The sequence below is a fragment of the Mesoplodon mirus genome (genome assembly GCF_964341445.2).
Source record: "Mesoplodon mirus genome assembly, chromosome: 3".
In the NCBI taxonomy this organism is placed as follows: domain Eukaryota; kingdom Metazoa; phylum Chordata; class Mammalia; order Artiodactyla; family Ziphiidae; genus Mesoplodon; species Mesoplodon mirus.
The window spans coordinates 77,283,375-77,308,995 of record NC_138978.1 but is presented as its reverse complement, the minus strand read 5'-3'; the positions used below and the strand labels follow the sequence as shown (position 1 = coordinate 77,308,995).

General features: G+C 38.4%; 1 protein-coding gene across 4 annotated transcripts in view; it reads left to right on the top strand.

Moving 5' to 3' along the window:
• The first annotated feature begins 11,297 nt into the window (after positions 1-11,297).
• TTLL7 (tubulin tyrosine ligase like 7) overlaps positions 11,298-25,621 on the top strand; it is a 155,475-nt gene continuing 141,151 nt past the window's right edge. For all 4 annotated transcript variants that reach the window (XR_014293258.1, XM_082611963.1, XM_082611962.1 and 1 more), the window contains exon 1: positions 11,298-11,431. The gene's annotated coding sequence lies outside the window, so the exon portion shown is untranslated. The remainder of the gene's footprint in view (positions 11,432-25,621) is intronic.

The following is a 25,621-nucleotide window of genomic DNA, read 5'->3' as shown; positions in this document are numbered from 1 at the left end:
TATGTTGAATAAGAGTGGTGAGAGTGGGCAACCTTGTCTTGTTCCTGATCTTAGTGGAAATGGTTTCAGTTTTTCACCATTGAGGACGATGCTGGCTGTGGGTTTGTCATATATGGCCTTTATTATGTTGAGGAAAGTTCCCTCTATGCCTACTTTCTGCAGGGTTTTTATAATAAATCGGTGTTGAATTTTGTCGAAAGCTTTCTCTGCATCTATTGAGATGATCATATGGTTTTTCTCCTTCAATTTGTTAATATGGTGTATCACATTGATTGATTTGCGTATATTGAAGAATCCTTGCATTCCTGGAATAAACCCCAATTGATCATGGTGTACGATCCTTTTAATGTGCTGTTGGATTCTGTTTGCTAGTATTTTGTTGAGGATTTTTGCATCTATGCTCATCAGTGATATTGGCCTGTAGTTTTCTTTCTTTGTGACATACTTGTGTGGTTTTGGAATCAAGGTGATGGTGGCCTCGTAGAATGAATTTGGGAGTGTTCCTCCCTCTGCTATATTTTGGAAGAGTTTGAGTAGGATAGGTGTTAGCTCTTCTCTAAATGCTTGATAGAATTCGCCTGTGAAGCCATCTGGTCCTGGGCTTTTGTTTGTTGGAAGATTTTTAATCACAGTTTTAATTTCAGTGCTTGTGATTGATTGTTCTATTTATATTTTCTATTTCTTCCTGATTCAGTCTTGGCAGGTTGTGCATTTCTAAGAATTTGTCCATTTCTTCCAGGTTGTCCATTTTATTGGCATAGAGTTGCTTATAGTAATCTCTCATGATCTTTTGTATTTCTGCAGTGTCAGTTGTTACTTCTCCTTTTTCATTTCTAATTCTATTGATTTGAGTCTTCTCCCTTTTTTTCTTGATGAGTCTGGCTAATGGTTTATCAATTTTGTTTATCTTCTCAAAGAACCAGCTTTTAGTTTTATTGATCTTTGCTATCGTTTCCTTCATTTCTTTTTCATTTATTTCTGATCTGATTTTTATGATTTCTTTCCTCCTGCTAACTTTGGGATGTTTTTGTTCTTCTTTCTCTAATTGCTTTTGGTGTAAGGTTAGGATGTTTATTCGAGATGTTTCCTGTTTCTTAAGGTGGGATTGTATTGCTCTAAACTTCCCTCTTAGAACTGCTTTTGCTGCATCCCATAGGTTTTGGGTCATCGTGTCTCCATTGTCATTTGTTTCTAGGTATTTATTGATTTCCTCTTTGATTTCTTCACTGATCTCTTGGTTATTAAGTAGTGTACTGTTTAGCCTCCATGTGTTTGTATTTTTTACAGATTTTTTCCTGTAATTGATAGCTAGTCCCATAGCGTTTTGGTGGGAAAAGATACTTGATACAATTTCAATTTTCTTAAATTTACCAAGGCTTGATTTGTGACCCAAGATATGATCTATCCTGGAGAATGTTCCATGAGCACTTGAGAAAAATGTGTATTCTGTTGTTTTTGGATGGAATGTCCTATAAATGTCAATTAAGTCCATCTTGTTTAATGTATCATTTAAAGCTTGTGTTTCCTTATTTATTTTCATTTTGGATGATCTGTCCATTGGTGAAAGTGGGGTGTTAAAGTCCCCTACTATGACTGTGTTACTGTCAATTTCTCCTTTTATGGCTCTTAGTATTTGCCTTATGTATTGAGGTGCTCCTATGTTGGGTGCATAAATATTTACAATTGTTATATCTTCTTCTTGGATCGATCCCTTGATCATTATGTAGTGTCCTTCTTTGTCTCTTCTAGTAGTCTTTATTTTAAAGTCTATTTTGTCTGATATGAGAATTGCTACTCCAGGTTTCTTTTGGTTTCCATTTGCATGGAATATCTTTTTCCATCCCCTTACTTTCAGTCTGTATGTGTCTCTAGGTCTGAAGTGGGTCTCTTGTAGACAGCATATATATGGGTCTTGTTTTTGTATCCATTCAGCCAGTCTGTGTCTTTTGGTGGGAGCATTTAGTCCATTTACATTTAAGGTAATTATCAATATGTATGTTCCTATTCCCATTTTCTTAATTGTTTTGGGTTCATTATTGTAGGTCTTTTCCTTCTGTTGTGTTTCTTGCCTAGAGAAGTTCCTTCAGCATTTGTTGTAAAGGTGGTTTGGTGGTGCTGAACTCTCTCAGCTTTTGCTTGTCTGTAAAGGTTTTAATTTCTCCATCAAATCTGAATGAGATCCTTGCTGGGTAGAGTAATCTTGGTTGCAGGTTTTTCTCCTTCATCACTTTAATTATGTCCTGCCAACCCCTTCTGGCTTGTAGAGTTTCTGCTGAGAGATCAGCTGTTAACCTGATGGGGATTCCCTTGTGTGTTATTTGTTGTTTTTGCCTTGTTGCTTTTAATATGATTTCTTTGTGTTTAATTTTTGACAGTTTGATTAATATGTGTCTTGGCATATTTTTCGTTGGATTTATTCTGTATGGGACTCTCTGTGCCTCCTGGACTTGATTAACTATTTCCTTTCCCATATTAGGGAAGTTTTCAACTATAATCTCTTCAAATATTTTCTCAGTCCCTTTCTTTTTCTCTTCTTCTTCTGGAACCCCTATAATTCGAATGTTGGTGTGTTTAATGTTGTCCCAGAGGTCTCTGAGACTGTCCTCTGTTCTTTTCATTCTTTTTTCTTTATTTTGCTCTGCAGCAGTTATTTCCACTATTTTATCTTCCACCTCACTTATCCGTTCTTCTGCCTCAGTTATTCTGCTATTGATCCCATCTAGAGTATTTTTCATTTCATTTATTGTGTTTTTAATTGATGCTTGATTCATCTTTAGTTCTTCTAGGTCCTTGTTAACTGTTTCTTGCATTTTGTCTATTCTATTTCCAAGATTTTGGATCTTGGAAATAGAATCTTGGATCATCTTTACCATCATTATTCTGAATTCTTTTTCAAGTAGACTGCCTATTACCTCTTCATTTGTTAGGTCTGGTGGGTTTTTATCTTACTCCTTCTCCTGCTGTGTGTTTTTCTGTCTTCTCATTTTGCTTATGTTACTGTGTTTGGGGTCTCCTTTTTGCAGGCTGCAGGTTCATAGTTCCCATTGTTTTTGGTGTCTGTCCCCAGTGGCTAAGGTTGGTTTAGTGGGTTGTGTAGGCTTCCTGGTGGAGGGGACTAGTGCCTGTGTTCTGGTGGATGAGGCTGGATCTTGTCTTTCTGGTGGGCAGGTCCACGTCTGGTGGTGTGTTTTGGGGTGTCTGTGGACTTTTTATGATTTTAGACCACCTCTCTGCTAATGGGTGGCGTTGTATTCCTGTCTTGCTAGTTGTTTGGCATAGGGTGTCCAGCACTGTAGCTTGCTGGTCGTTGAGTGAAGCTGGGTGCTGGTGTTGAGATGGAGATCTCTGGAAGATTTTTGCCGTTTGATATTATGTGGAGCTGGGAGGTCTCTTGTGGACCAGTGTTCTGAAGTTGGCTCTCCCACCTCAGAGTCACAGCACTGGCTCCCGGCTCCTCAATTTGGGATGATTTGTTGTCTATTCATATATTCCACAGATGCAGGGTACATCAAGTTGATTGTGGAGCTTTAATCCGCTGCTTCTGAGGCTGCTGGGAGAGGTTTCCCTTTCTCTTCTTTGTTCTCACAGCTCCCGGGCCTCAGCTTTGGATTTGGCCCTGCCTCTGCGTGTAGGTCGCTGGAGGGCGTCTGTTCTTCGCTCAGACAGGACAGGGTTAAAGGAGCAGTCTTTTCGGGTACTCTGGCTCACTCAGGCCGGGCGGGAGGGAGGGGCACGGAGTGCGGGGCAAGCCTGCAGTCGCAGAGGCCGGCGTGACGTTGCACCAGCCCGAGGCGCGCCGTGCGTTCTCCCAGGGAAGCCGCCCCTGGATCCCGGGACACCGGCAGTGGCGGGCTGCACACGCTCCTGGAAGGGCGGTGTGGACAGTGACCTGCGCTCGCACACAGGCTTCTTGGCGGCGGCAGCAGCAGCCCCAGCGTCCCACGCCCGTCTCTGGGCTCCGTGCTTTCAGCCGCGACTCGCGCCCGTCTGTGGAGCTCCTTTAAGCAGCGCTCTTAATCCCCTCTCCTCGCGCACCAGGAAACCAAGAGGGAAGAAAAAGTCTCTTGCCTCTTCGGCAGCTCCACAGTTTTCCCGGACTCCCTCCCGTCTAGCTGTGGCACATTAGCCCCCTTCAGGCTGAGTTCTCGCCGCCAGCCCCAGTCCTCTCCCTGCGCTCTGACTGAAGCCCGAGCCTCAGCTTCCAGCGCCACCCACCCCGGCGGGCGAGCAGACAAGCCTCTCGGGCTGGTGAGTGCCGCTCGGCACCGATCCTCTGTGCGGGAATCTCTCTGCTTTGCCCTACCCAGGTATGTGGGGAGTTTCTTGCCTTTTGGGAGGTCTGGGGTCTTCTGCCAGCGTTCAGTAGGTGTTCTGTAGGAGTTGTTCCACGTGTAGCTGTATTTCTGGTGTATCCGTGGGGAGGAAGGTGATCTCCGCGTCTTACTCCTCCGCCATCTTCTAGAACATTTTATTTCTTGAATAGGATATATAAAAACGTTTCCACAGAACATTTCCAAAAGTCAATCATGTGCTAGGCAAAAAGAAAACCTTAACAAATTCAAAGTAGAGAGCTTACACGTTATGTTCTCTCATCACAGTCCAATAAAGTTAATTGGAAATTAAGAAACACACAATGAGATAAGCCTGGTATGAAAGAGAAAATTAAAGAATTGTTTTAGTCTCTCAGGGCTGTTATAACAAAATATCACAGATTGAGTAGCTTATAAACAACAAAAATTTATTTCTTCCAGTTCTCAAGCTGGAAGTCTAATATCACTTCTGGTGAGGGTTTTTTTCCTGTTTCATAGCAGGCACTTTCTCACTGTGTCCTCACATGGTGGAAGGGACTAAGGATCTTTCTAGAACTCTTTTTATAAAGGCACTAATCTCATTCATGAGGGATTCACCCTCATAACTTTAGCACCTGCCAAAGACTCCACCTCCTAATACCATTATCTTTGGGGGTTAAGATTTTAAGATATGAATTTGGGAGGGAACATAAATGTTCATACCATAGAAGCAATGGAAAAACAAACAATTTGTACTAAAATAATGGGGAACAGCAGAAGTGAACTTAGAGGAAAATGTGTTGCCCTTAAGTATGGAAGCAGAAATGTAAAAATAAAAGAATTAAGTACTTATCTTAATGAATCCAGATAAGAAAGTCAATAAAAGCAAAATAAAAGAAAGTTTGAAGAGAGCATTAATATTGATAAAAGCTGAATTATTAAAATAGATGAAATAGCAGAAAAGAATAAATAAATTCAAAGATTGATTCTATAAAAAGACCAATAAAATAGATAAATACAATGTGAGCCTGATGAGGAAAAGAGAATGCAAAAAAATTAGACAAGGTTAATAATGTGAAAGTAGAAAGAACTTAAAAGAATTCCAAGTAAATACAGTGACTCTAAAGTAGTATTAAAAGAAAAAAAAACCTAGAAGAAATGAATACTTTCCTAGGAAAATATACATGATCACAAATGAGATAGACGTGAAAACTTGAATAGACCAATTATTACAGAAAAGATTGGAAAAATGATAAATGATTTCCATCAAAAAAGGCAGCAGGCAGATGGATTCACAGGTGAATTTTTAATCTAACCATTAAAGAACAGATAATTCCAATATTATTTAAACTCTTGTGGGTCTTAGAAAAGGATTGAAATTTCTCCAGTTAGTTTTATGAGACCAGAGCACCTCCAATACTGATGCCAAAGAAGGAATGCAACAACAACAACAAAGGTGCAGGCCATTTCATCTATGACTATAAATGCCAAATGTTTAAATAATATATTAGAGAACATAATAGAGGAGTGAATCAAGTGAGTGATACACTATGACAAAACAGTCTTTATTAGAGAAATGAAAGGGCAGGTCAATTCCAGGAAGTCTACCTACATATTGATTACATAAAAATTAAAGGGAAAAAATCCCAACCGTTATCAATAGGTGGTGAAAAGGCATCAGACAAAGGTCAAGCAACCAATGCCAAGGGAAACTTGAAGCAAAATAGGAATAGAAGGAAATTACTTATAATAAAGAGAAGCCCACAAATAAACATGATCTTAAATGGCAACAAATATATCTTTCACTTAAAATCAGGAATCAGACAGGTATCACTGTAATCACTTGTATTAGTGATTCTAGCAAAAGTAAGTAAAATAACTAGTATAAATAATGGAAAAGGAGATAAAGTTCCTGATGCTGATGACTGTTTTTTTTAGAAAACCGAAGACTCTCATGAAAAAGCAAGTTAGAAGAGAATCTGGTGTGTTGAATACAAAATAAATTACAGAAGTAACCAGTCTAGCTCTGTTCATGCAAAGGCACATAAAAAAGGAAATGAGAAGAATATTTTACTCAAAGGACAAATGCTAGAAAATAATTTGGTGTAAGATTAGTAGGTGCAGAACATATATGAACAAAACTACGAAAATATTCTTGGGAAATGCATGAAAAATATAAGCAAATGGAAAAGTCCATTATCATCTTGGATAGAATGACTTATTGTTACAGAAATGTCAATTCTCCAAAAAGTAATACATAAATTTACACTGTGCTAATTGGACTCTTTTTTCTTGCACGTAAAATACCATGTAACAATTGAAAAGAGTCTTAAGTTCCAGGTATCTACATATAATAGTAATTGTGAGTATAATCTTTAACTTAAGGCTTTTTGAAGAATTTTCAGAATGATCAAAACAATACTGAAAAAGACTCTAAACAATTTAATAAATACACTTCAGTACAAGAAATGTGAAATTATATATAGTAGGTTTTAAATACTAGTCTCCCATTTCCTTCTCAATAATTGGTAGGGTTAAGGGGCGAGTCTAGGAGACTGGATGTTCTTGTTTGTATGGACTGGTCAAACTTGGTTGTGCATTAGAGTCACCTATGGTGCTTCATAAAAGTAGAGATTCCAGGGTCTCACCGAGGAGTTCCTGCAATCAGAATCTGTAGCAAAAGTGTAGAAATCACTGGCTAAGTCTATGCTGCAATGATCACTTCTTGTTTCAGGTTTTCTATTCCAGAAGCCTAACGGTTACCCAATGTTCCTCTGAAACAGTCCATAGAAAAGGGTACTCAGTGTTTCCACTGGGAGGACTCTCATTTAAATCCTCTTTGTGAGAAATGATTCATTTCCTTTTAAGTATGAGAGTTGAAAATCGATTACAAAAAAAGAAAATAGATTTCCCATGGTAGACAAACATACGATGTGAAACTTGCTTTCTGTGTAGCAGGAGGCAGTAAAAGTATGTAGACAGTAACGTCATGTATTGGTTTGAGTTTGAAACCTGGCTTTGCTTTTTTCCAGCTGTGTTACCTTTGACAAATAAACCTTTAAGTATCTTCATCTAAAAAATGAGGATGAAAATAGTGCTTCATAGGATAATAGTACTTTCTTTAAAAATAATGACGATTTAAAAAGTGTTAGCTAAAAGCAAATAAACAGAAATAATGATCTCAGGGGACCTGTAGGGTGGCCGCGGCTATGAGGACTTGAAGTGGCATCTCGGTTCTCCGACCAGGGATTGAACCTGGATGGCGGCACTGCTTTGGGTCTCGGCCCCTTTGGGAAAGAATTTCAAGAAAAAGATGGAAAATAGCCAAGCAGGTAAAGTGTTTATTAAGAGAGGAATACGTGTGGATAGACACATGGGTGGGCTCAGTAAGAGTTGCACCTTTGGGAAGTTTAGATCATTTATAAGGGGGCAGTCTTTCGGGTCTTTGTTTTCCCCTGGCCAATTGTCTTGCTTTGACCCTGTACCTGATTTGTCTCAGGGCCCTCCCTATGTGCACGTGCATCCTTTAGCCAAGATGGATTTCAACTTGAGGGTCTCTGGGAAGTTAGCAAAACTTATTGTGGTCTGGTGCCCCCTCTCCTGAGGAAACATTCTGTGCATGTGTAATTTGGGGGTCTCCCTGACCCCAACAATGAGAAAGGTGTGACTTCCTTATCTTTTACCCAAACAGGGCTTGGCCCCTCTCTGCCTCTGCCATTACTGTTATCTTAAAGTGTTCACAGGAGACAAAGTCCAGCTATTCATCCTATTCCTGTTGTTATTTCTATCTGAAGTATAAATAGGAGGCTAGTTGTAAATTATACAACTGGAACCCATTTATCTCCTACCTCAATAACGCTAGTAAATACTCTCCTCAGCAAGAGTAGCTTGGGAGGTTAATGTCACCATACAACTTAATATGGGGCCAACACATAGTAGGCACTTAATATTCTTGAATCAAGTTTCAACGTGGTGTGGCTCACACTGTACTTTTATCAAAGGCATTAAGTATTTTCTTTCTCTCTAGCTCTCTTTTTATTAATATAATTTTAAGTGTAATATCATTTGAACATCCCCAGGTGATTCTGGTTTGTGAATACAAATGAATTCACCTTAATATCACTGCCTAAATAAGTTTTATCAATCACCTCCCTCTACCCGGGCTCCACCATTTAGGACTGGAAATCTTCAGTTGTTTCTCTCACATGCTCAGGAACAATTCCACTCCTGTTCTACTGGTCTGTGCTCCTCATCAAGTTATCTTGACCCTGGATTGGGCACTAGCGTCCTTTATGAGAATATGCCTTCTCTGGGTAGAGCCCTTCCTTACTGGTGACAAGGTACACAGAGGTCTGTGGCAGATTGGGTTGAGAGAATGACCCTCTCTCCAGTTCTGTGCTATACTTTGTCACCAGAGCCCAAAGTAATACTTCTTAAATCTGAAATCCCACAGTCATTTGCAAAAATGATTCCTCAGTCTCTGGCCCTAAGTTCTTTCCCCAAGGGTCTTAAAACCCTTCAAAGACTCCGTGGGAAAGCAGGGAATGCAGGCACATCATCACTCCCTCCATTCCTTTTGACAGTTTCCCAAGGCCTCTGGCACAAAATTTCTCCATCCTTCTTTATTCAGAAACATATGCTCCAAGATCATCAACGTATATGAACAGATGGCTGGAGTTGTCGCCAAGTCCATCAGGTTTATAGATGATAAGGTTCTAAATCCCAGTTTGGTCTCAGGTGGCCCACAAAAGACCTTATCCTCCTTGCTTATATCCCTGTCAACCAGACAGAGAATTCTAATTCAAAAGGCATCTTGTCTACTCCAATTGTTCCTTTGTTGTCTCTTTTGAAAGTGAAACATCTGTGCGTGGAGAGAAGAATCACACATTTCTGAGGCAGAGGCCATCCTGGCCCTGAGTCACAGCTGCCTGGCTTCACTGGGGATCTAGTGCCCCGGCTTCTCAGCAACGTGGAGCTCAGGGGATTTCTGTTGCGCTGGTACTGATGTACGAACATCTATAACAAAAGTCAACATCATAACAATGACACAACATAAGGTTAACAATTTAATTTCTTATTTTTCAGAAAGCTTCTTTAAGGTGATATGAAAGTTGTTAATGCCCTGTTAACTTCTTTAAATTCTAGTAAGGTATATAAGGAGGTATATAATGACATTAGGCCCATTAAAAAACTCTTTCTCCTTCCTGGGATTGGAAGAATAATAGCGTAAAGTGTAATAGAGTAACAATTGTTTAAGTGTTGTGTAAAGTGCCATATAGTGATTAACAAAAAAATAATGAAGAATTCCTCCTCACCTTCACATGACTCTAATCATGCGTTTTTGAAATAGATGTTTTCAGTCTAGTTCTGGATGAAGTCCAGCTTCTTCTTTCTGATCCTTATTCCTAATCTCAGGGTGACGTCCAACTTAGATACTGAAGTATTACTTTCTCCACTATGAAACCTAGTTTTCACAAGGGAAGGATAAACGAACTCATGTTCAAGTGCCAATCATGGGTGTGATAAGGCTTAGCCTGTGTTTCCCAGAGGCATTCTAGTGGAAAGGCGTTAGTCAAAAACTCCAGGTTGCAATGACTGGTCTGCCACTCATTCTATGATATGTGAACCCAGCACAACAAACTCTGAGGCCAGTTTTTCTTCCCTGGCCGTCCAGTGGTTAAGACCTCATGCTTCCACTGCAGGGCCACAGGTTGATCCCTGGTTGGGGAACTAAAATCCCTCATGCCCCGTGTTTGGTCCATAGCTGGTACTCAATTTATGTTAAAAAGTCTTGTTAAGTTACTCAAAAGAGAACAAAACCTTAATCCAGAGAAAACGGCTTTTAACTGTGGAATTTCATATTGTTTGAGAAGAATTTGGTGTGCCTTTTTTTGGCCTCCCTTAGATCATATTTTGCCAACTCTGTTCTTTTTTTTTTTCTTTCTATAAGGAGAACAATAAACTTGTCTCCATCTCCACCATGGTCTGACAGGAACTTGTTTCATCCTGGTTGTGTCAGGGGCAGGGACCACAAAAGTGCTTTCACTAAAGTCTAAGGGATGTCACGTGTGGGGCGTCTGCTTCCAGTTACATAAAGTTCATTTCATATGAAGGCACGATTCCCTCCCCATTCCCAAGACACTAATCTGTAAAATGGTGAACAATGACCCTCAAATAGTTGTGCATTTCTTTAATCATCTTGTATAGGTCTATATGTTAAAGCGGTTTCCTAAATCTACATTTTCCATCTGCTGTGGTTCAGCCTTTGCGGAGGAAAGGAAAACGGATATCAAACTGTCGCTCACTTCTCCGTATCTACAAAGCACCTACAGGATGGGGGAACCACTTGATTTTATTTTCTAACTTTCAAGCTGGCCTTGGGTAAATACCCTTTTATTTTTTGCTCCACAGAGATGCTTGGATAAAAGATCTGAAGAGTCCCTTCAAGGGCTCCAGACGGCCCGCTCTGTTTGGTGGTAATACATCAGTGGTGAGCTCTGCAGCAGGACTGGCGCCCCGGGGGCCCGCGCTGGAGCAGCAGGGGCACGAAGGCAGGGCTCCGGGCCAGCGCCCTTTCACATCTCCTTAGGAGGGGACACCGCCCAGGCGCCCGCGTTGCTAGGTCTTCTGTTTGCCGGCTTCTAAAAGAACCCAGAGCGGGACCAAAGCAAACCGGGAGGGGGGCTGGAAAAGCTAAAGCACCTTCTCAGTCGTCAGTAGGGAAAAGCGGACGCTCCCCGGTTGGCCCCTCCCGCCCGTAGCCATCCCGGCGCGGGCGGGGTGCTGAGGAGCCCCCTCCTCCTTGGTTCCTCCCAACCGTCGCCGTCCCCGGCGCCCTCGCTCCCGCTCCGCCGCGCACGTCGCGCACCCCCGGTCGCCGCCCGCGAATGGTCTGGCCCGTCGGTAGCCACCACCCCTTTGGCAGCGCCCCCTGCTCCAGCTGCTCCGGGTAGAGCGCCGGCGACCAGAGCTGTGGCTGCCGCGGGCGGTGGGTGGGTGGGCGGGTGGAGGGGAGCAGCCGACTTTCAACGCGGGCTGCCGGGCCCGGGGCGGCCGCGGTGGGAAGCCGAGGCGCGCGGGAGCCACGGAGGGACCGTCCGCAGCCCGGAGGCGAGGAACCGGGCTGGGTTCTCCTTAACCCGGTGAGTACCTGCTGCCCCGATCCTCCCTGACCCCCTTTCCCTGTCCCCACGCCCCCGAGGTGTCGGCCCCCGCCCGGACGGTCGCTGCTCCGGGGACGCTGGCCCCCGCGAGAGCAGCGGCACGGGGAGCTGCTGCTGTTGGTGCTAATGATTCAGCACCATTCGCGCCCTGAGAGATTTGGGCAGAATGGGGGAGGGTGGGGGGGCAGGCGAGGTCAGTTGCTGTTCTCCCCTCAGCTTCTGGGTTCCAGATGAACGACCCCGGCGGGCGAGGTCGGGTGGGGGGAGCTAAGAGGCTCCCTGCTGGCTTGTTCTAGGATTCTGTCCTTTTCCCACATCACGGTACAGACCTCCGTGAGTGTGCGGTGCAGTATTCAGTGTGTCTTTTTCGCACAGGCGAGTGAAGTCTGGGGCCCTTTTCTACACCTGTCATTTTCTCTACTCCTTCCTCGGTTGGATGCCCAATTCGTGCCATCATTCGCTCAACTTCACATCGCGTTGCGTCCCCCGCTAACGTGTGAGAAAGATGCTGTATCCAAGTTGTCTTGCATTCAGAGTGGGTTTGATTGGTCTTGACATAGTAGGAAAAGATTTAAGGGAGGTAGGAAATAATACTTTCAGAGCCTAGGCACTTTATGTATACATACATATATATATAAATAATGTCATTAAATCATGACAACAACTCAGAACCAAATGTGCAAAGTGAAGAGCGGGGAAGTTAAATTACATGCTCAAGGTCACAGCATAGGTATTTGGATATGAGATTCCCCGATCCCAAAGCCCACGAACCTTCCATTGTATTAAGGAGTTGTGTATCCAAGTGTGTCCAAGTTATATGTACATGTATATGATTTATTACATATTAAACATAGTATTAATTTTCATAGAAGTAATCTCAAACAACAGCAACAACCTGTAAACTTCCTGTGTATGGAATTATCATTCTTTTAGTATAAAAGTAGGAGCATTGTTTGAATTATATGAAAAAATATACTATTTTCTTAGAAAGCATATGCCAAAATGTAGTATCTGGACCACACTGCATGGGAGAGCTAGGTCATAACAGGAGCTGTTCAACACATTTTTGGCAGTGATAGATGGTGAATGCTTTGTGGTTTGGCATAGCAGGTGATAGCTCCATTTTATAGACAAAGGAACTGAAATACAGAGAAGGTTCAAGATTACACAGCTAGCTAGTGGTGGAATCTGGACAAGCATTGACTCTTACACAAAACATGTGTTGTAGCAAAGTGTAGCTCTGTATAGTGGGAAACTGTATTGATTTCTTTTTACCCCACCCTTCAGAGTCAAAAGTTATATTGACCTTGTATGCTCTTTCTATAAAAATAATGGATGCTAGGTTTTTCTTTGTTCCTTGCTTGGCCATTTGATTTGCTTTCATTTATGATTTATGTATTTTCTCTTAAGATATGCAACTCTTGTTGATGTTTCAGGAAGCAGGTTGCTATAGTACAAATGCTCATTATCTCCAAGTACTGGACTAGTATATGAGGGCAGATAGGAACATAGTCATCTTAGTCCATCATTTCTAAAGTATTTAACCATTTGCATTGGAGAATTCTTTTTTGAGTTGATGAGGATATTGATAGACGAAAGGGATAAAATGGAGGCACAAATTTACATTTGTTGTTCAGACAAGGCTGTTAAGAGAAGTAGGGTCTTGAGATGAGTCTTAAGTTTGATTTCTAGGAGGTCATTTCTTTTTGTTCTTTATATGGCTATAGACCATACCCTGACCTCAGTGAGGCCTCTTGTGGTCCAATCTGTTTAATCCCAAAGGAGACAGCAGAATTGGTATAAATGAATAAGCCAAAATACAATCCCACTGCTATTTACAAAAAAGGAAAGTGCATGTTCTAGCGTTGGAGGGTCAGTAGGAACATTTTAAAACAGATGCAACACACTTTATTTAGATAACATCACTGAGTATGAATATAATACCAACTTGGCTTTAGAACTGTATTCTCTCTCTCTTCCCTTCTCTGTGTGTGTGTGTGTGGGTGTGTGTGTGTGTTTTTGTTGAATGACTACTATCTGCAAACCATCTAAATTCTAAAAGTCTAGCTGGGGAAACTAAAAGTCTAGCTGGGAAAATATTTACCTACATACGAGCAATTAACCAAATAGGTAGAATTGGCTTAATACTGGAAAAATGTAGTTCAGACTTAAGTGCCATATGAATACCTTAAGAAGAAGGAGAAATAGTAATGGCTAGGGTCATAAGAGGATCAGGAAAGTCTTCATGGATGGAAGTGTATTAAATCACTCTCTGAGAGATGGGAAGGCTTTTAGTGGGAAAGAGAAAGCCAGATGAAGAAGTTCAGCAGAGAAGTGGTCATGTACTGTTTGGATGCATGGTGACAAATTATGAAGAACCTTGCGTATCAGGCAGTGAAATCTGCTCCTTATTGGGTAATCTTAGGGAACTAGTGTAGGTCACTGAGCAAGCCAAGTTTCTCTTTGGCTTGTCTTGCTCACATTCTCCATATTCCTTGTTCCAAGTGCCGTTTGAGAAAATGTCATATTTCCTGGGTACTGATATTAAAAGTACTAACCCAGAAAGTTTTCTATGCAAGTAAGATTTTTCCTCTTCCAAGGAGGTTTGCCTTTTTAAAAGCTTTCCCCCTTTTATTATAGTATTACAAACAATTTGGAAACTAAGAATATATAAAAAAAATCACCGTAATCTTACTAAAGACAACCACTATTAACATACTGATGTGTTTCCTTCCACTCTTTTTTCTGCACATAGTTCTAATCATGCTGTGTATGTCACTTTTTATACATTTTTACTTTAAATTTTATAACAGTAATTTTCACTTAATTACAATTTGACAGTGAACATTTAAAATGCCTACATAATTTTCCATGAGGTAGATATGCCATAAATTCCTAATCACTCTTCATTGTCACTGTATTTTTAAAAAATTTTTTATTGCAGTATAATTGATTTACAGTGTTGTGTTAGTTTCAGGTATACAGCAAAGTGAATCTGTTATACAAATACATAGTCACTGTATTTTTGATAATAAATAACACTGTGATGAACATCTTTTCTCATAAGCTCTTTTCTAAATTTTAGAAATTAGTTCCTTAGGATAGAGTCTCAGAAATAAAAGTTCTGGGTTAAAAGGTATGAGTTCTTGTTTGACTTTTTTTAAAAAAATTGAGCTATAATTGGTATATAACATTTTATTAGTTTTGGGTATATAACATAATGATTTAATACTTGTATATATTGCAAAATGATCACCACAGTAAGTCTAGTTAACATCCATTACCACACATAGTTACAGATTTTTTTTGTGATGCTTACTTTGACTAAATTTTATGCAAGTTTTAAAACTCTACTGGATTCTGTATGTTCTCTTTGGAGCATTAGCATATTAAGTACAGGATATTTGCATATTAATAATTAATAACATTCCTGTCTGTGACTCCTCAGATTATACTATTTCAGGCAAACTTGTTTTTTGATTAGAAAGATTAGTTAAATCATGGATACTGGGAGAAAGGCAGGCAGTTGGGGCCACTGAAGAGAGAAGATGTAAATAATGGAGGACAGGTTTGGTGAGAGTGAGCTCGAGTTTGTAGCCAGAGAAGGGACTTGTGTGATAGACGACTTTCTGGTCCTGGTGTTGTATTTGTGGACGTCAACTCTCTCCTTTACCGTGCCCTTCCCTCAGGAATCCACCCCTATCCTCCACACAATATCTGTCTCTTTCAAACTTCTTCCACCCTTCTGTATCAGGTTCCAGGTCTCAGCTTCAGTATCCCGGCAGTGCAAGTCTTATGAACTCACTATCGCGTTCTAATTTGGAGAATCCACATAGATAAGCGCAGGAATTCCAGACCTCCTTCAGTTCTCAGCAGAAGCCCAGGTTATAAGGTGCAAGAGTGTCTGGTGGACATTGAAGACTCTCGCCCTCTCCCCCGTTCACATTGCCAGAGATGGCCTTTGAGAACAGCAGCCGCTGGGGAGTCGCCTAAGGTTTCCAACATCCCCTGCCGGCATTCGGGTGCTCCCCTCCTCTTGTTCCCAGTATTTCTCAACCAGAGGAAATTCCCCTCATTGAGGAGAGACAGTGTGCTTCAGTATCCCACCAGTTGTAGGGTTACATGACACTACCTCCTTGGACAGGTACATTGGCCAGGCCTCTGCCTTGCTTCCCCAGGCTCTCACCTGGGTTTCCTCTGGATCCCGCCCCCATTCTCCTTGGAATTTGAGGCCAGGGAGCCACTGAGGCAGGGAGGCCATGAAGTGTCTCTGAGAACCGGTGAAAGGGGAGTTAGGGATATGAAAGTGCCTCGAGGGCACAAGTAGGTAGCAGAGAGGCAGGTACTTGGAATATATCATCAGTTTGGAAAGATGTGAAAGGAAACAATGAAAACTGAAGCATCACTTTACAAACCAAAAACAGGCCCTGTCTTTTTAGGACCTGACAGATGATTTCTGGTGGAAGTTGGGCACTGAGGTAGGCTGAGTAATATTCTGGCCAGAATTTGTCATGTGCTTAGTTGGGACCTACTATTTAAAACAGTTTGCTTAAGCTATTAGAAGGTGGTAAGTCTATTTCAATTCCTCCCAGGCATTATTTGTCAAAGTTCAACTGGGCTTAGTCAACAGTTTTCCCTAGGGTTAAGTTAAAGCTAAAAACTTAAATTATTTATTATTATTATTTATTCTCCACTACTCTTATTTCGTTAGTTCCCATTTGACATTTACCTAACACGTTCCCACCCATGGTACACCCGATAGTTGACAAAGCCAAGGTGCTGGGATTGTTTAGGCTCTGAGAGTTGAGTGATAAATCCAATTTTCTCTTTTTTCTTTCACTTCTTACTTGTAAGCAACTAGTTGGCCTTTGTTCCTTTGACTTCTTTGAAGGTTTAGAGTTAGGTGATCAAGTGGTCACTGCGTCTCCCCTGGGGCTGATTACTCCTTTCTTTTGAAATTGATGATATTTTTGGTCCACTGGGTATGCTGAGCTGTCCACATTGTTTGGTTTTTCTAAATTGTGTTATGGCACTCGAGCTTCCAAACTTCTGTGTTATTTTTGTTCTGCGTAGCTATGTGAAATGGAACATTATGTTTGATGAAAGATTATTTTGAACATTTCTATCTCTTTTACCCACTACTTTGCAAAGTCTGAACTGGTGACACACCTAATTCAGCAAGGTGGCAGTAGCTTGTTTTTATAAAAATTCTCCTCCCTCCTCTGTGAGCTTATTTGCAGTGAAGTTGACTTTTTAAAGTAAAGTGAGCATTTGTAGATTTGGAAGATGGATCAGCAGTAAGCCAGGCAGCAGCTTCAAGATTATTTCTATGCTCTTTGCTGGATTAGAATTTTAGGGCTGTTTAGGTATACTTCTCATTTAAGGTAGTACTGTCTTTCTTTTGTAAGAGAAGAGAGCCCACTTAAAATTTGGTAAAATCTGATTGATGTGATTCTAGTACTGTGTTTGACTGGCTTTGTGATATGAATGGTTGTATGTGTGGTGTATTGGTAGGAAAAGTTAGGAACTGTGGATTTAATTTGCATCATTGCACTTGATGGGAAGATTTTCATGTGTAATTTTGTCATTGCTATTATTTAAAATATATTTTTTCCAGGTATTTAATAAATAAAATCTGTAATCATGTGTGACATTCATAGTGATTGCTGAAAAATCAGGACAATAATTTTAGCACACGTCTCAGTTTATATTTAGAATCGGTCTGTCTGCAGTTACCCAAACAAATATGTGCTAGCTACTCTATGGAGAAGAAAGATAGAAACTGAACACTTTCTACAATCAGCTTAGTTCACATGAAACCAGATGGAGACATTTTCATCTAGCTGTAGGTTTGATCACATCTAAGATGATAATATTGTATTTAATTACTTAGCATCTCTCAATCTAGAATCCTAAAGATTGACAGATATTACTTCCTCCGTTTTAATGATGTGAAAAATCGAGCTAGGCAGAGGGAAAAAAAAAACAGGCAAAATGCATGCCGAATCATCATAGGATTAGAAATTGGTTTACAGCTGCCCCTTTTATACTAATTTTGACAATAGGTGCTACTATTTACTGTTATATGTAAACAAGAGGATGACCTTCATTCATTTATTAGATAGTTTTAATGGTTTTACTACTTTTACAGTATTTGAGAAAAAAAAAAAAACTCATCAAATCCATTGAATACTTTTTCCTAATCTCTGATGTCTACTTTTAGTCCATGTCAGTTTCACCCTTAGTCAACACACACATACTTCAATCCATTATTTTTGGAAAATTTAAACAAGTTATTTCTGGAACTTGCTGCAAAAATTAAAGGAAAACATACATTTTAATATTCAGGAAAGTTTTAAAGGGAAGGATCAGTGCTTCTTAAAATCAAGTGGACTATACATATGTGGAAAACTTTTTCACTTGTCAGAAATCAGTGCCGAATGGGCATTTCTGGCAGAAAGAAAAGTTTGCTGCTACATATGTTAGGAGGTTGTCATTTTGGAATAGGAGGCATTTTCTCTTTTAAAAATGTATCTTGGGTATGTGTTGAGAGCTATTTTCATCCTTGACTAAGGAATTAAAAGTTAAATGTATTTTTCATTAGTTATAGTATGGCCTACTTACTTCCATAATGTGCTTGAAAGCATATCTGTGAATTTTGTTTTTGAATTCATAAGGAACCAGAATAATAAATATAGGATGAAGTGAGGGTCCTAAAGTATAGCTTCTACTGAGAACAAAATTAAACAAATACACTCAGCAATACCTATGAATATAGATATTTAGATCTCCAAGTAAAATTACCTAATGGTAATCCAAGAGTATTTCTCCCCTTGTTATAACTATATATATTATGGTAATATGCAAGTGATATTCATGTTTTCTGGAAGAAAAGAGTCCAGTCCAGAATAGTGTAAATACTGTGGTTTATGTAATTATTTGGGTGATTTCTGATATTTTGTAGGCATTCCACAAATGCAACAATTTTTTCTTTCAGTTAATGTTCTGTATTTTTTATTGTGATAAAAACACGTAACATAAAATTTACCATGTTGACCATTTTTAAGTGTATAGTTCAGTAGTGTTAAATATATTCACATTGTTGTGAAATAGATCCCTAGATCTTTCTCATCTTGCAAATTTGAAATTTTATACCCATTAAACAACAACTCCCCTTTCCCCTTCCCCCAGGTCTCTGGTAACCACCATTCTACTTTCTGTTTCTATGAGTTTTAGTAGTTTAGATACCTTAATATAAATGGAATTATACAGTATTTGTCTTTTTGTGACTGGTTTATTTCACTTAATAAAATGCCCTAAGGTTTTATCCATGTTGTAGCATATGACAGGATTTCCTTCCTTTTTAAAGCCAAGTAATATTCCATTGTATATACATCACATTTTGTTTATCCATTCATCTGTTGATGTATATTTGGGTTGCTTCCACATCTTTGCTATTGAGAATAGTGCCGTTATGAACATAGGTGTGCAAATATCTCTCCAAGACCTTGCTTTCAGTTCTTTTTGATATATAGCCAGAAATGGGATTGTTGTTATATCATCTTTGGAGAAATGTCTATGCAAGTCCTTTCCCCATTTTTAAATCTGGTTATTTGATTTTTTGTTGTTGAGTTGTTGGAATTCTTTATATCAGATAAATGATTTTCTCCCACTCCATAGGTTGCCTTTTCACTCTATTGATTGTGTTCTTTGATGTACACAAAAATTTTGTTTAATGTAGTCCCATTTGTGTAGTTTTGCTTTTATTGACTGTGTAGCACTGATTATTTTTAGCAGTTTAAAAATGTATTGATAGAATTGTTTCAAGTTGCTGTTTATTATTTTTCTCTTTATTCTTTGAAGTCCATGAGATTTTTTGAGACTTTGCAATTACGATGCCTGGTGTAATTATTTGACAAATTAAACTTAATTTTGATTAACTTTTTCTTTTTGGAAGATCCATTTTTTAATGTAGAATTTTGTTGCTATAATTTAACTAATATATTAATAGGAATTATGTTAAACCTGTACATTAATTTAGGGAGAATTAACATTTTCTAAAAAATTAATTAATTAATTATTGGCTGCATTGGATCTTTGTTGCTGTGCATTGGCTTTCTCTAGTTGCGGCAAGTGGGAGCTACTCTTTGTTGTGGTGCTAGGGCTTCTCATTGCAGTGGTTTCTCTTGTTGTGGAGCACCGGCTCTAGGCACGCAGGCTTCAGTAGTTGTGGCACGTGGGCACGGTAGTTGTGGCCCATGGGCTTAGTTGCTCCATGGCATGTGGGGTCTTCCCAGACCAGGGCTTGAACCCATGTACCCTGCATTGGCAGGCAGATTCTTAACCACTGTACCACCAGGGAAGTCCAGAATTAACATCTTTAATACATTGCTTCTTCCAATCTGTGAACATGATATGTGTCTCCAGGTATTTACATCTCCCTTGATTTCTTTTATCAAAATATCATAATTTTAATTACACATATCTTGCACATGTTTTGTTAGATTTATACTTAAGTATTTCATATTCTTTGGAGCAACTGTAAATGATACTGCATTAAAAATTTTTGTTTCCATTTCTTTGCTGTCAATATATAGAAATGCAGTTGGTTTTTGTGTTGGTCTTGTATCCTGAAACCTTACTGAACTCACATTTTGGATCTAGAACTGTAGAGCCTTTGATTTTTTTAAATGTAGACAATCATGTCATTTGCAAACTGAAACAATTTCTTTTCAATCTGTATTCCTTTAATTTATTTTTCTTGCCTTGTTGCAATGGCTAGACCTTCTAGTATTGTGCTAAATAAGAATGGTGAGAGTGGACGTCCTTACCTTCTTCCCAATATTAGAGAAAAATTATTGTCTTTTACAATTAAGTATGATGTTAGCTCTATGTTTTTTTGTAGATGTTCTTTATTAGGTTGAGGCATTTCCCCCCTTTGTTCCTAGTGTACTGAGACTTTTTATCCTGAATGGATATCAAATTACATCAAATGCTTTTTCTGCAACAATTGATATGGACATATGATTTTTCCCTTAGCCTGTTGATATGGTATATTGTATTCATTAATTTTTTAAATATTGAATCAGCCTTGCATACATGGAATAAATCCCATTTGGTCATGTATACATGACACACACATACATACACACATACAAACACACATACATATACCTGGTTATTGTAGTATTCAATTTGCCAACATTGTTAAATATTTTTTGCTATTAATTTCAAGAGAGATATTGGTTGTAGTTTCCTTTTTGTTGTGCTTCCTTTATTTGGTTTTAGTTGTTAGAATATTACTGGCCTCATGTGGTACTAAGAAACTACTGCTTGTTGAGTTTGGTGTTGTATCAAATTCAAATATCTATAATAACCTGAGAAGGGTATTAAAATACTCCTTTTTCCAACTACATATCTCTGTGAGGCCAATTTTTTCCATATATTTCAACCAGAATAACTTATCAAAATGAAAGCAGAAACAGGTATGAGAATCTATTTTCTTGAAGAAAGATATTAGAGGAATTTGAAAAAGTACAAAACAATGTTACTCATTCCTTTTAAAAAAAACTATAGTTATTTTTTAATACAGTATGTTTTTGTTAACATGTAATGGTTTTATTACTGTTATTTTTAAATGAATGAATAAGTATTTTAAACATTTATCAGTTTTACTTTCTAATAAGGTGAATATTGATAGATATGACCTACAAAAACAACGCTCAACAAAACTGAAAGAGCATAAAGAGTTCCAGCACCAAAAGTTTGAGAAGCACTACTAAGATGACCAAGGCAAGGAGAAAAGTGAAGCCAGAGGCATGGGCATATGCATCTCACACTTGGCATTGGTTTAAACAAGTTGTTACACGTGCACATTTTCCTCTTTCTCTGCTAGTATTTTTATTTCACAAAAAGATGCTTTTTCCTCCACATCAATTCATTGATATGTATGCTAATCTCTTAGGAAAAAATACGATAAATAGACCAATAGAAGTCCATAATGTAATCTTCACAAAATGAAATCCCTCAAAATTATCTCCACCCTAACTTTAACAAATGTCTTATATAGACATATAACTATATTTTAAGTTACAAATTATAATAGAAATATTAATTCAGTTATAACTTATGCAAGGATGAAGTAATTTAGAATGTTTTACCAAGAACTGACTAAAAGATAGTACAAGAAATATTTACATTACTGTCTTTTGATTTTGATTATTGTAAATGGCTTTTCTTTTGTATTTTTCCCCAGTACTTCATTGAAGTATAATTTGTATATAGTAAAATGTACACCTTGTAGAGTTTTTATAAGATTTTGGTAATACCATTTGAAGATACCTAGTTTGTAATAGAATGAACATGCAAGATGAGATGATAAAAAAATCTTAGAATATCAGTGAGGGAAAAAATAAGATGAAGTGAGCTAGGGGAGACATTAGCTCACAGAATCCATGTTATGAAATCCTGCATGTTTATTAGAGCTGGACACGCTTTCTTTTTTAACATCTTTATTGGAGTATTATTGCTTTGCAGTGTTGTGTTAATTTCTGAATTAACTATATGCATACATATATCCCCATATCCCCTCCCTCTTGCATCTCCCTCCCACCCTCCTTATCCCACCCCTCTAGGTGGTCGCAAAGCACTGAGAGCTGGGCACACGTTTAATTCAAGTTTTCTAACTTCCAGGCAAAGAGGGACATACAGAAAGTTTAATGATTAATTGAAAAGCTAATCAAAGAGAAAAACAAACCAATTGCCTAAGAGGAACAAAGTTGTTCCTATGTAGAATCCAAAGTGAAATTTATGCTACAGTTTCTTTTAAAGTGGATTCAGTATAGTGTAATGCAAAATGTCTTCAACATCCTTACAGTGGAATTCAGTAGGATTCTTTGGGCTATTTTTTATAATGTCCTTCAATGGGCCCATGATGTGGATCTGTGTCTTTGGGGGAAGTAACCTCCAAAGATCTGATTATTTTCTTTTCTAACATGAGAATAATATCTGCCTTGAGACCATTGTGATATAGGTGAAGATTGTAGTCTGTGCTCAATAAATAATAACTATTCTTCTGTTATAGGGTGGCTGTGACCAACAGTGTAGTGTGGTCCAGGTATGTAGCTCTCTGATGATCTGGCTTAATCTAGGAATGGATGTTACAGTGTCTCAAAGAAAGTTCTGCATATCTTTTAGGAATTCCTTCATACATATTATTATTCTTAGCTGAGATGTTAAGGAGCAATCCGTTTGAGGTTTTGCTCCCTGAGAATTACCTGCTATTATTTCTTTTCAGTCAAGTAAAGAATTCCATGATTTGAGAGTCAGCTGGACCGAATAATAGGAGGACTTTACCAAATGTATGTAGCTAAATAGAAGGCCATGGCTCCTCTGCAGCAAATGGGCTAAAGTAATGATCTTAGACAGGTTTAAATCTCCTCCAAAATCAATTTTGCATTTGTTCCAACACACAGAAGAGTAGGTGTTGGAAGTCCTAAATTTATGACATGGAATGTGGCTCCAAATGCCCATTTCAGCTAGAACAGTTTTAGGTAGAGATAAAATAGTTGGAATTACCACTTCCACCTCTCTTGCAGAGAAGTGTAATTTTTTTCTTCAGACCAAAATATTTTTTCTGGAGTGTTTTTTAAACCATCAGTTAAGTTTCTATTGAGAGAAAGTGAAAAAAAAATTGTTGGGGTTTGGAAAATTCTCACCTAGCAAAAGTTGAATTAGGCCTCAGACTTTTTTGAATAGAGGAGTAAAATTAGTTTGTAGTAATTGCATGAACATTTTAGGTTGGTTTGCTTCGTTAGCAGTAGTCTTTTAAAGTCAACTGTCAGATCAACGTAATGGATATTTGATTTTTAAAAATCTTTTGAGCGTTTGAGTCTAATTTTCTTTCATTAGTAATCCCTTGAGAATTTGCCTTAAGTAAGTCCTACAATCTGTACACATTTTCCACATCATTTAAAGCCTTCTGGGGCTGCCCACGGTGGACTAACTCAGATTCACTGTGATGTCTGCAGGCGGCTGAAGCTAGAGCATGGGCTCCTCTCTGCTTCCCAGGGCCCACAAGAGAAAGGAGGGCCCATCCTTCTTGTCCAGACTAAATCAGTGGGAAGGTCATGATCTTAGGTTTGGAGTCAGTTAGGTACTTTTAACATGTGCTAAAGAATGAATTAGACTCAGTTATATATCCTAGCCTCAATGATTGTTTTGAAATTCTAAGCAACTAATTTGATTATAACATAGCCAAATTTCCATCATATTAGAAATTTCCATTTTCCTCACTGCCAGATTAGAGTTTTGGGGTTTAAATAAATGCTTATTTATTTGTAACATATAAAAATAACATAATCTATTATTAATTATAAATGATTATTAATATATAGTATTATATGTTATAATAATATAATAAACTATAATTCTCATTCAGTTTTCCTTTTCCAAATACCAAAACACCTCTTGCTTTATTGGAAAGTCTTCTGTATAGTTTGATTTAATTTTGATTTAAACTGATCCTTAAAAAATGAGTTATACAATGAGTTACAAAAATCAGTTATAAAAATATAAAAATATTTAATTATTAGATTTATGCTACCTATTTATTAGTCTTGCTTTCATGGTTGAGATTTGCAGTTTCTCATAGGAAAACTAGATGAATGTTTAATTTTTGGAAAAGAGCATTTCTTCTCTATATTATGGAAAATCTGCAGGATGTCATTCTAGAGGGTAAATAAGAGGGCTACCCTTTCCCCTTCCCTCCCCTCCCCTCTCCTCCCCTCTCCTCTCCTTTCCTTTCCTTTCTTTCTATGACTATAATTTATCTGTCTCATTTGAGTTTTGGATGTGGTTCTGGTTTAGGGTCCCTTAGTCCATCTCCTCTAATTAGTGGATTCTGGTCTGTGAGGAGTCAGATAAATGGACTGGGAAGCTGAGAAAGAAAAGCTTCTCTGGTGCATATAGTCCCCAGGGCACATTTGTAACTCAATCTCTATGACTGGTATCTGCATCATTTTTATCCTAATGGTCTTCTTAAGCAGTTGTCTCAGATTGTATAATATAATAGATGAAGGGTTATTATTTTAACTCTAACATGTTTAGGTATATATTTGGTAGGTGAGATAGTTGTTATATAAATTCTAATGGACTAAAATGAGGAAAATAGGAAATTCATTTTTTTTGTTATAGGTTACCTCCAGGTTATAAAGTGCAAGCTAAATACTTAGCATAGTATAGGTGAAATAGTCATATAACTTGTTAATGAAATTACGTGAAATAGGAAAACGTTACTGTATTCTAAAAACATACTTAAATTGTCCAATCTTGGGATCACAGTATAGCTCTGCAAATTATTACTTTTACCTCCCCACTGCCCTTTTCTGGCCCAAAGGAACCACATTTAAATTGAAATTCAAATGTAGTGAGCTCAGAGTTTTGTCTACTTCCAGTCCTTCTGTCTGTGCTCCAAGAGGAAATACTTGGCTTATGACCATTACTTTACCCTCTTTGGACATCATCAGAACTGTGGGTGCTGCAGCCTGCTTCTTCCTGAGATGAATCAGCGATGCTGTCTGCCAGTCAGCTCCAGCCATGGCTGGCTGTTCATTCTAATAGTTGGGCCCATAATGTTCGGTGAAGCTGCATAAAGTAGAAGGTCATAAAGCCATTTGATTTGGGCCCAAAATTTGAAAGCAAAGCATGGTATGTGATTTTCTTCTTCACGTTTTAAGATTGCAGAAGTTTGTAACTAGAAATATTGAAGGTTAACTTTGCAGAAAGACTGGCAGAATTTTTCACATGGATTCCTAAAATAGATTTTTAGGGAGTATGCTTTCTGGCATTCTTCCAATTTTATTCTCATTTATATCCTATTATAATTTTAAATTACTTTCTTCTAATGCTAAATAAATTTGAGTTCTGTTTTATTTAAATTTCTGTAGTTTCTGTTAACTGGTGCTTACTAGATATGGTGAATGATATCTGTTAAATGTCTTAATTATTCAGATCACTGTGATAATATTGGACTTTTGACTGGTCAGGGATATAAGATATTAAAACCACATATTTGTATATTTGTATATACATTTATATATATAATGTATATTTTTAAAAGACTTTTTTTGAATAATCAAATAGTGCCAGTATTTCAATGAAGTTAAGAAA